At 36.9% G+C, this 10713-nt stretch overlaps 3 non-coding genes across 3 annotated transcripts; all 3 read left to right on the top strand.

The window, feature by feature from the left end:
- Positions 1-1488: 1488 nt before the first annotated feature.
- Positions 1489-1561, top strand: Trnak-cuu. Its single transcript has one exon. It is a non-coding gene; the product is annotated as a tRNA-Lys (tRNA).
- Positions 1562-4579: 3018 nt separating this feature from the next.
- On the top strand, positions 4580-4652 carry Trnak-cuu. Its single transcript has one exon. It is a non-coding gene; the product is annotated as a tRNA-Lys (tRNA).
- A 5523-nt stretch (positions 4653-10175) lies between these two features.
- On the top strand, positions 10176-10248 carry Trnak-cuu. Its single transcript has one exon. It is a non-coding gene; the product is annotated as a tRNA-Lys (tRNA).
- Positions 10249-10713: the final 465 nt, after the last annotated feature.

Raw genomic sequence — 10713 nt, 5'->3', positions numbered from 1 at the left:
AGTTAGCTTTAAATTCAGCCTATCATAGTGCAATTGGAGATACGCCATACTATGTGATGTTTGGTAGAGATGCTAAAACACCAGCGAAATGGTGGACAAGACCCACCACAAATTATAGACTACCAAGTGAAGACTTTCTGGCCACACGAACCCGAAGATCTCAGGAAGTCTTTGAATACATAAGAGATAATCTGTTAAGGGCAGCGGATAGACAATGTAAAACCCGAATGAAGAAGTCAAAGGATACTTACTTGCGAGAAGGCACAAGGGTCTTTGTGAAAGCTATTAGGAAGAAAGGGGATACTAAATTATCGCCCAAATGGGAAGGGCCATATAGGGTTGCCAAGGAGGTGAAACCATATGTCTACCAATTGAGAAACTTACAAACCAGGGGGTTTAGAGAAGTCCATTTGGAAAACGTGAAGGTGGCATTGGAAGCGACCATAGCTAGAGCACTAGCTAGGAAACCATATTCAGAGATGAGACCAGGAGAGGGGTCAATCATTCCTGAAGGCACTCGAGAGGGAGAGAAGACCGGAAAATGGAGTACCTTGTGAATCATCCCAGACCAGTTGGCGTGGGAGCTGAACCGGCACATGCAACGCAAGCTCAAGTTCAAGGGAAGAGGATGAGGGACCGGATGTAATTGTAGAGGGGGATTCCAATAATGAGTCTTTTTCAGGACTTGCCAATGATCTTTGTAATATAAGATTGGATAATACAAACAATACAGATTCCCACAATGCTTCTGCAAATAACGCTGGAGGCGAGAGCAGAATGAATGAAGGAATGAATGAAACTCATGGTAGGAATGTTAGTCCTGAGCATGCGGGTAGGGAACCTATGTACTAGCGGACGTACGCGGTATGGGCCAGGGTATCATGCACGGTTGAATGAAGGACCATATTCGAACTAACTATATATATGTATAGGCATGATCACACATGACCACATCACATACACTGACACCTAGATTACATAAACATGTTAAGGAAAGACGTGGTGGTCACCAACATGGAATTAAGCTTTGTGCATATATATATATATATATATTTATATATATATTTATATTTATATTTGTATATATATTTATATATATGTGTATGTATATATTCATATATATGTATATATATGTATGTTTGTATATGTACACACACATATATATATACACACACACATTTATATATATATATATATATATATATATATATATATGTTTATATATACATGTATATATACATATATACACACTTGCATGTATATGTATATATGTATATATGTATAAATATATGTATATATATATCTTACATATGTATATACATATATATGTATATATATCTTATATATATACACATATATTCAAGATTATATATATATATATATATAATCTTATTTAGATTACTATACGCAAAACTGTAAGTCATCACCATACCTAGGGACAATAGTACGATTAATTAAAACCTGACGGTGTTCTCTCCATCAACAGAAGCCCGGCTAGCTCAGTCGGTAGAGCACGAGACTCTTAATCTCGGGGTCGTGGGTTCGAGCCCCACGTTGGGCTCTTTCTTTAATGCTTCTGTGAATAGTAAACAGTCAACGGTCCGGCCTCGCGAAATAAAACGCTTGGGAAAGAGTGACTGTTAGCGAAAACAGATTCTATATATTTCATTATATAGAAGCTCAGTGGTTTACAAGGGATATTATAGAGATGGTTTTCTGGTGTCTTATTCCGGTCGATTAAATAGTTCGTTATATCTCTTACCATCCTATTTCTTGCCTGCTAATGCAACCAATAACTAAGGCGTCATAAGTCACCTGCTGCCTTGGCACTCTAAGTCACCTTTGACCGTCACTCGCACACTCAGTTGTGGTAATGACTAGGCACTCTCAAGGCAAGGGCCTAGGCATTCAAAGTCTCATTATGACAGATGCAGTTTTACGTCTTACATAGTACACACGTAATGTGCTAGAAGTATAAACAAACGTATTTATGAATTAAAAGCTATATTCAGTATTCATTATATAAGCGCATGCTTGTGGCGTATGTGTACGTGTGCACTGTTGTACGAATACAAATATTTTGATCTAGGTGTATAGAATTTACATGAAATGCTCCGTTAGATCATTGTGGGATGCAATTTATGCAGCAAAAATGGTTGGCTATAGTATGTATATTACAAAATTCATTTATAGTGTTTTAGGTAACACGCAGAACACTATGAATATGAAATTACATACACGGTAACTGTTTCTGTGTCCGTGTCAGTTGGTCGAATCTTGTAATTTTTCCTAAGACTATTTAAATCATGTTCTTTCAATTTTAGTTCTTTGAATCTCAGATAAACAGTGCATGGGGATGAGTGAATTGCGGTGAAAGTTACTGAAAATGATTGAAACTAGCGCTCTGACTTATGCTTTATTTGCGTGTGGTTATGGACCAAATGTAGCCTTTATTTTAGGTGATTTCACACTTCTAGTAGACTGTCTTGGCCTTAACGGTATGTCAACGGAAAATAGAAATATCGATGCACTCGACTGTCAAGTTTTCGAGATTTTTATTTTATTTTCTGATATTATGTCAAGTCCTCACTGTCATCCTTTATACACAGTTATGGCTTGAGACTGCTCTCGATTCGGTATGTGATCCTTCTAACGATAAAATAAAAGTAAAGGCACTTGAAGTATCTGGGCACCTTTATGAGCGACCTTATTTATATTTTTAAGAATTCCCTGTATTTTGATGTCTGATACCATTTCTAGCTTTGAAAAAAAAAAAAAAAAAAAAAAACGCGCACTCGTCTGTTTTCCGTCTGCAATTACTGCCTGCAATTTTAAACCAAAGAAAAAGAGAAAAGTTCAAAATCATTAATTTCTCTAAGAAGACCAGTCAGTCAGAGGATACTGGGCTGGAAGTTTCCTCCACTGATTAATTTGGATAATTTGATAGATAAGAAGAATGAGGAATGGATCGTATGTCTCGTGTTTGATGGCAGTATTTTCTTTTTCTATTAAATCTCGTTATATTTTTTTATTCCTAGTTATAAATATATCATCATTGATACTGCCATCGCTGTATCTTATAGACATGGCCAGCACGGAGATGTTGGCTTTTAATTAAGTGCAATTTGAAAGACGTATGGGTAATACTTTCCCAAGTGGTGATTTTGTATGAAAATTTCATGCAAATCGAGGGATTCATTTTGTATGAATATTTAATGTACCTCTAGCGATTCAGTTTAATCACTTTATTACAGAAATTATGATCCTGTCCTACTGGCAGGAATGATTTCCGCTGATAAACCGGTGGCCTTCCTATACTTCAGCGTAGAGATGCATGACTGAAATACGGAATAATTGTGTTATTTTGCAAGTAATGCAACATACGTCAACAGGTGCATCAGGTATGCCATTAGCTTTATCGTTTTGTGTCTTGGTTCACTTATATTTTCCCTGAATTCTTCGATACGGAGTCGAAATTAAGAAGTATGATATTCGTCTCTGTTACACCTACTGCAAATTAAGTCATTTGTGAATATGTAAAGAAAATAGAGTAAGAAGAAGAACAAGGAAAAGAAAACAAATTGGAAGAATGAAAAGGAGAAGGAGGAGGAGGAGAGGATGAAGAAGATGGAAAACAAGAGGAAAACATAGTTTGTGAATATGAAAAGTAGAAGAAGGAGGAGGAAAAGAAAAGAAAAAAGAAAAGAAAAAGAGAAATAAAAATAAGAATAAAAAGAAACAAGAAAATAAAAAAAAAGAAAATAATAAACAGAAAAGGGAGGAGAGGAAGAGGCACAACAACAACAACAACAACAAAAACAACATACAGCCACGCATTCCCTTCGACCACAAACCTCAAATTTTATACCGAATTTAGACTAGAAAAGGGCCTGTTGGAGGAGGCAGCAGTTGCACGCTGTTTGTCCCTGTAAGGTTTCCTCGTTGCACGGTTTGTTGCAAGCTCATTATTCTCTCAAGTCTTTCCACTTTGTCAAGCTGGTGTCGATGCCGTAATTAATTGTCGAATTTTGTGACTGCAGCGGATGTGTTAATCATAAGGTCTAATGTAACAGGATATCTGAACTTGTTATTTTGTAATTTGAGGATGTTGATACCGTACTAATTGCCGCATGATACTGTGACTGTTGTGGATGTGTTTATTAGAAGGTATGGTGTAACAGTTGAATTTATGCTACACACATACACACAATTTCGCCTGTAATCATTTCCTCTGAAATCAATACATAAACCAGGTAGATAATAACAAACTTTACGGAAATATACCTGTAACTTTGTCCCATTTGCAAGTAATGCAACATACGCCAACAGGTGCATGAGGAATGTCATTAGTCATTAGCTTCATCGTATATTTACGGAATATTTACGGAAATATACCTGTAGCTTTGTCCCATTCTTATATGGGGTCGCAATATAATTATAAAGATTTCTTTATGGACGGATGCCCTTCCTGACGCCATCGCTCTGTAGTTACCTGTCCTTGGGACCGACACCCATTGGCTAGATTGAAATAGACTCGTTTGAAAATATGTATTCAAAAGAAGCTTTTCACTCATACCAAGCCCGGCTAGCTCAGTCGGTAGAGCACGAGACTCTTAATCTCGGGGTCGTGGGTTCGAGCCCCACGTTGGGCTCTTTCTTTAATGCTTCTGTGAATAGTAAACAGTCAACGGTCCAGCCTCGCGAAATAAAGCGCTTGGGAAAGAGTGACTGTTAGCGAAAACAGATTCTATATATTTCATTTTGAAAGGAGAAAACACTACCGTGTTGATACTATGGTAGAAAAACCCACTATGTAATAATAGATTTATTAAGAATGAGACAACAGTTTCGGAATACACCTTATTTCATTATATAGAAGCCCAGTGGTTTACAAGGGATATTATAGAGATGGTTTTCTGGTGTCTTATTCCGGTCGATTAAATAGTTCGTTATATCTCTTACCATCCTATTTCTTGCCTGCTAATGCAACCAATAACTAGGGCGTCATAAGTCACCTGCTGCCTTGGCACTCAGAGTCACCTTTGACCGTCACTCGCACACTCAGTTGTGGTAATGACTAGGCACTCTCAAGGCAAGGGCCCAGGCATTATAAGTCTTATTATAACAGATGCAGTTTTACGTCTTACACAGTTCACACGTAATGTGCTAGAAGTATAGACAAACGTATTTATGAATTAAGAGCTGTATTTAGTATTAATTATGTAAGCGCATGATTGTGGCGTATGTGTACGTGTGCACTGTTGTACGAATACAAATATTTTGATCTAGGTGTATAGAATTTACATGAAATGCTCCGTTAGATCACTGTGGGATGCAATTTATGCAGCAAAAATGGTTGGCTATAGTATGTATATTACAAAATTAATTTAGTAGTTTTAGGTAACACGCAGAACACTATGAATATGAAATTACATACACGGTAACTGTTTCTGTGTCCGTGTCAGTTGGTCGAATTTTGTAATTTTTCCTAAGACTATTTAAATCATGTTCTTTCAATTTAAGTTCTTTTAATCTCAGATAAACAGTGCATGGGGATGTGTGAATTGCGGTGAAAGTGACTGGAAATGATTGAAACTAGCGCTCCGACTTATGCTTTATTTGCATGTGGTTATGGAACAAATGTAGCCTTTATTTCAAGTGATTTCACACTTCTAGTGGACTTTCTTGCCCTTAACGGTGTGTAACGGAAAATAGAAATATCGATGCACTCGACTGTCAGGTTTTCGAGATTTTTATTTTATTTTCTGATATTATATGAAGTCCTCACTGTCGTCCTTTATACACAGTTCTGGCTTGAGACTGCTCACGATTCGGTATTTGATCCTTCAAGCGATAAAAGAAAAGTAAAGTCACTTGAAGTATCTGGTGATTTTTCCTTGCCAAGAGCACCTTTATGAGCGACCTTATTTATATCTATAAGAATTCCCTGGAGTTTGATGTCGGATACCATTTCTAGCTTTGAAAAAAAAAAAAAAAAAAAAACGCGCACTCGTCTGTTTTCCGTCTGCAATTACTGCCTGCAATTTTAAACCAAAGAAAAAGAGAAAAGTTCAAAATCACTAATTTCTCTAAGAAGACCAGTCAGTCAGAGGATACTGGGCTGGAAGTTTCCTCCACTGATGAATTTGGATAATTTGATAGATAAGAAGAATGAGGAATGGATCGTATGTCTCGTGTTTGATGGCAGTGTTTTCTTTTTCTATTAAATCTCGTTATATTTTTTATTCCTTGTTATAAATATCATATCATCATTGATACTGCCATCGCTGTATCTTATAGACATGGCCAGCACGGAGATGTTGGCTTTTAATTAAATGCAATTTGAAAGACGTATGGGTAATAATTTCCCAAGTGGTGATTTTGTATGAAAATTTTATGCAAATGAGGGATTCATTTTGTATGAATATTTAATGTACCTCTAGCGATTCAGTTTAATCACTTTATTACAGAAATTATGATCCTGTCCTACTGGCAGGAATGATTTCCGCTGATAAACCGGTGGCCTTCTATACTTCAGCGTAGAGATGCATGACTGAAATACGGAATAATTGTGTTATTTTGCAAGTAATGCAACATACGCCAACAGGTGCATGAGGAATGTCATTAGTCATTAGCTTCATCGTTTTGTGTCTTGGTTCACTTATATTTTCCCTGAATTCTTCGATACGGAGTCGAAATTAAGAAGTATGATATTCGTCTCTGTTACACCTACTGCAGATTAAGTCATTTGTGAATATGTAGAGAAAATGGGGTAAGAAGAAGAACAAGGAAAAGAAAAAAAGAAAAAGAGAAAAGTTCAAAATCACAAATTTCTCTAGGAAGACCAGTCAGTCAGAGGATACTGGGCTTGAAGTTTCCTCCACTGATTAATTTGGATAATTTGATAGATAAGAAGAATGAGGAATGGATAGTATGCCTCGTGTTTGATGGCAGTGTTTTCTTTTTCTATTAAATCTCGTTATATTTTTTATTCCTAGTTATAAATATATCATCATTGATACTGCCATCGCTGTATCTTATAGACATGGCCAGCACGGAGATGTTGGCTTTTAATTAAATGCAATTTGAAAGACGTATGGGTAATCATTTCCCAAGTGGTGATTTTGTATGAAAATTTCATGCAAATGAGGGATTCATTTTGTATGAATATTTAATGTACCTCTAGCGATTCAGTTTAATCACTTTATTACAGAAATTATGATCCTGTCCTACTGGCAGGAATGATTTCCGCTGATAAACCGGTGGCCTTCCATACTTCAGCGTAGAGATGCATGACTGAAATACGGAATAATTGTGTTATTTTGCAAGTAATGCAACATACGCCAACAGGTGCATCAGGTATGCCATTAGCTTTATCGTTTTGTGTCTTGGTTCACTTATATTTTCCCTGAATTCTTCGATACGGAGTCGAAATTAAGAAGTATGATATTCGTCTCTGTTACACCTACTGCAGATTAAGTCATTTGTGAATATGTAGAGAAAATGGGGTAAGAAGAAGAACAAGGAAAAGAAAAAAAGAAAAAGAGAAAAGTTCAAAATCACTAATTTCTCTAGGAAGACCAGTCAGTCAGAGGATACTGGGCTTGAAGTTTCCTCCACTGATTAATTTGGATAATTTGATAGATAAGAAGAATGAGGAATGGATCGTATGCCTCGTGTTTGATGGCAGTGTTTTCTTTTTCTATTAAATCTCGTTATATTTTTTATTCCTAGTTATAAATATATCATCATTGATACTGCCATCGCTGTATCTTATAGACATGGCCAGCACGGAGATGTTGGCTTTTAATTAAATGCAATTTGAAAGACGTATGGGTAATACTTTCCCAAGTGGTGATTTTGTATGAAAATTTCATGCAAATGAGGGATTCATTTTGTATGAATATTTAATGTACCTCTAGCGATTCAGTTTAATCACTTTATTACAGAAATTATGATCCTGTCCTACTGGCAGGAATGATTTCCGCTGATAAACCGGTGGCCTTCCATACTTCAGCGTAGAGATGCATGACTGAAATACGGAATAATTGTGTTATTTTGCAAGTAATGCAACATACGTCAACAGGTGCATCAGGTATGCCATTAGCTTTATCGTTTTGTGTCTTGGTTCACTTATATTTTCCCTGAATTCTTCGATACGGAGTCGAAATTAAGAAGTATGATATTCGTCTCTGTTACACCTACTGCAAATTAAGTCATTTGTGAATAGTAAACAGTCAACGGTCCAGCCTTGCGAAATAAAGCGCTTGGGAAAGAGTGACTGTTAGCGCAAACAGATTCTATATATTTCATTATATAGAAGCCCAGTGGTTTACAAGGGATATTATAGAGATGGTTTTCTGGTGTCTTATTCCGGTCGATTAAAGAGTTCGTTATATCTCTTACCATCCTATTTCTTGCCTGCTAATGCAACCAATAACTAGGGCGTCATAAGTCACCTGCTGCCTTGGCACTCAGAGTCACCTTTGACCGTCACTCGCACACTCAGTTGTGGTAATGACTAGGCACTCTCAAGGCAAGGACCTAGGCATTCAAAGTCTTATTATGACAGATGCAGTTTTACGTCTTACACAGACACACGTAATGTACTAGAAGTATAAACAAACGTATTTATGAATTAAAAGCTGTATTTAGTATTCATTATGTAAGCGCATGCTTGTGGCGTATGTGTACGTGTGCACTGTTGTACGAATACAAATATTTTGATCTAGGTGTATAGAATTTACATGAAATGCTCCGTTAGATCATTGTGGGATGCAATTTATGCAGCAAAAATGGTTGGCTATAGTATGTATATTACAAAATTCATTTATAGTGTTTTAGGTAACACGCAGAACACTATGAATATGAAATTACATACACGGTAACTGTTTCTGTGTTCGTGTCAGTTGGTCGAATCTTGTAATTTTTCCTAAGACTATTTAAATCATGTTCTTTCAATTTTAGTTCTTTGAATCTCAGATAAACAGTGCATGGGGATGAGTGAATTGCGGTGAAAGTGACTGAAAATGATTGAAACTAGCGCTCCGACTTATGCTTTATTTGCGTGTGGTTATGGAACAAATGTAGCCTTTATTTTAAGTGATTTCACACTTCTAGTAGACTGTCTTGCCCTTAACGGTGTGTAACGGAAAATAGAAATATCGATGCACTCGACTGTCAAGTTTTCGAGATTTTTATTTTATTTTCTGATATTATGTCAAGTCCTCACTGTCGTCCTTTATACACAGTTCTGGCTTGAGACTGCTCACGATTCGGTATGTGATCCTTCTAACGATAAAATAAAAGTAAAGGCACTTGAAGTATCTGGGCACCTTTATGAGCGACCTTATTTATATTTATAAGAATTCCCTGGATTTTGATGTCGGATACCATTTCTAGCTTTGAAAAAAAAAAAAAAAAAAAGAAAAAAAAAAGAAAAAATAAGAATAAAAAGAAACAAGAAAAGAAAAAATATAAACAGAAAAGGAAGGAGAGGAAGAGGCACAACAACAACAACAACAACAACAACATGCAGCCACGCATTCCCTTCGACCACAAACCTCAAATTTTATACTGAATTTAGACTGGATAAGGGCCTGTTGGAGGAGGCTGCAGTTGCACGCTGTTTGTCCCTGTAAGGTTTCCTCGTTGCACGGTTTGTTGCAAGCTCATTATTCTCTCAAGTCTTTCCACTTTGTCAAGCTGGTGTCGATGCCGTAATTAATTGTCGAATTTTGTGACTGCAGCGGATGTGTTAATCATAAGGTCTAATGTAACAGGATATCTGAACTTGTTATTTTGTATTTTTAGGATGTTGATACCGTACTAATTGCCGCATGATACTGTGACGGTTGTGGATGTTTATTAAAAGGTATGGTGTAACAGTTGAATTTATGCTACACACATACACACAATTTCGCCTGTAATCATTTCCTCTGAAATCACTACATAAACCAGGTAGATAATAACAAACTTTACGGAAATATACCTGTAGCTTTGTCCCATTCTTATATGGGGTCGCAATATAATTATGAAGATTTCTTTATGGACGGATGCCCTTCCTGACGCCATCCCTCTGTGGTTACCTGTCCTTGGGACCGACACCCATTGGCTAGATGGAAATAGACTCGTTTGAAAATATGAATTCAACAGAAGCTTTTCCCTAAAATCAAGCCCGGCTAGCTCAGTCGGTAGAGCACGAGACTCTTAATCTCGGGGTCGTGGGTTCGAGCCCCACGTTGGGCTCTTTCTTTAATGCTTCTGTGAATAGTAAACAGTCAACGGTCCAGCCTCGCGAAATAAAGCGCTTGGGAAAGAGTGACTGTTAGCGAAAACTGATTCTATATATTTCATTATATAGAAGCCCAGTGGTTTACAAGGGATATTATAGAGATGGTTTTCTGGTGTCTTATTCCGGTCGATTAAAGAGTTCGTTACATCTCTTACCATCCTATTTCTTGCCTGCTAATGCAACCAATAACTAGGGCGTCATAAGTCACCTGCTGCCTTGGCACTCTAAGTCACCTTTGACCGTCACTCGCACACTCAGTTGTGGTAATGACTAGGCACTCTCAAGGCAAGGACCTAGGCATTCAAAGTCTTATTATGACAGATGCAGTTTTGCGTCTTACACAGTCACACGTAATGTGCTAGAAGTATAAACAAACGTATTTATGAATTAAAAGCTGTATTCAGTATTCATTATGTAAG

This window comes from Penaeus chinensis, chromosome 2 (genome assembly GCF_019202785.1).
Source record: "Penaeus chinensis breed Huanghai No. 1 chromosome 2, ASM1920278v2, whole genome shotgun sequence".
Lineage (NCBI taxonomy): Eukaryota > Metazoa > Arthropoda > Malacostraca > Decapoda > Penaeidae > Penaeus > Penaeus chinensis.
Note: the sequence above shows the minus strand (reverse complement) of the source record. Positions and strands in the feature narration are given on the sequence as shown.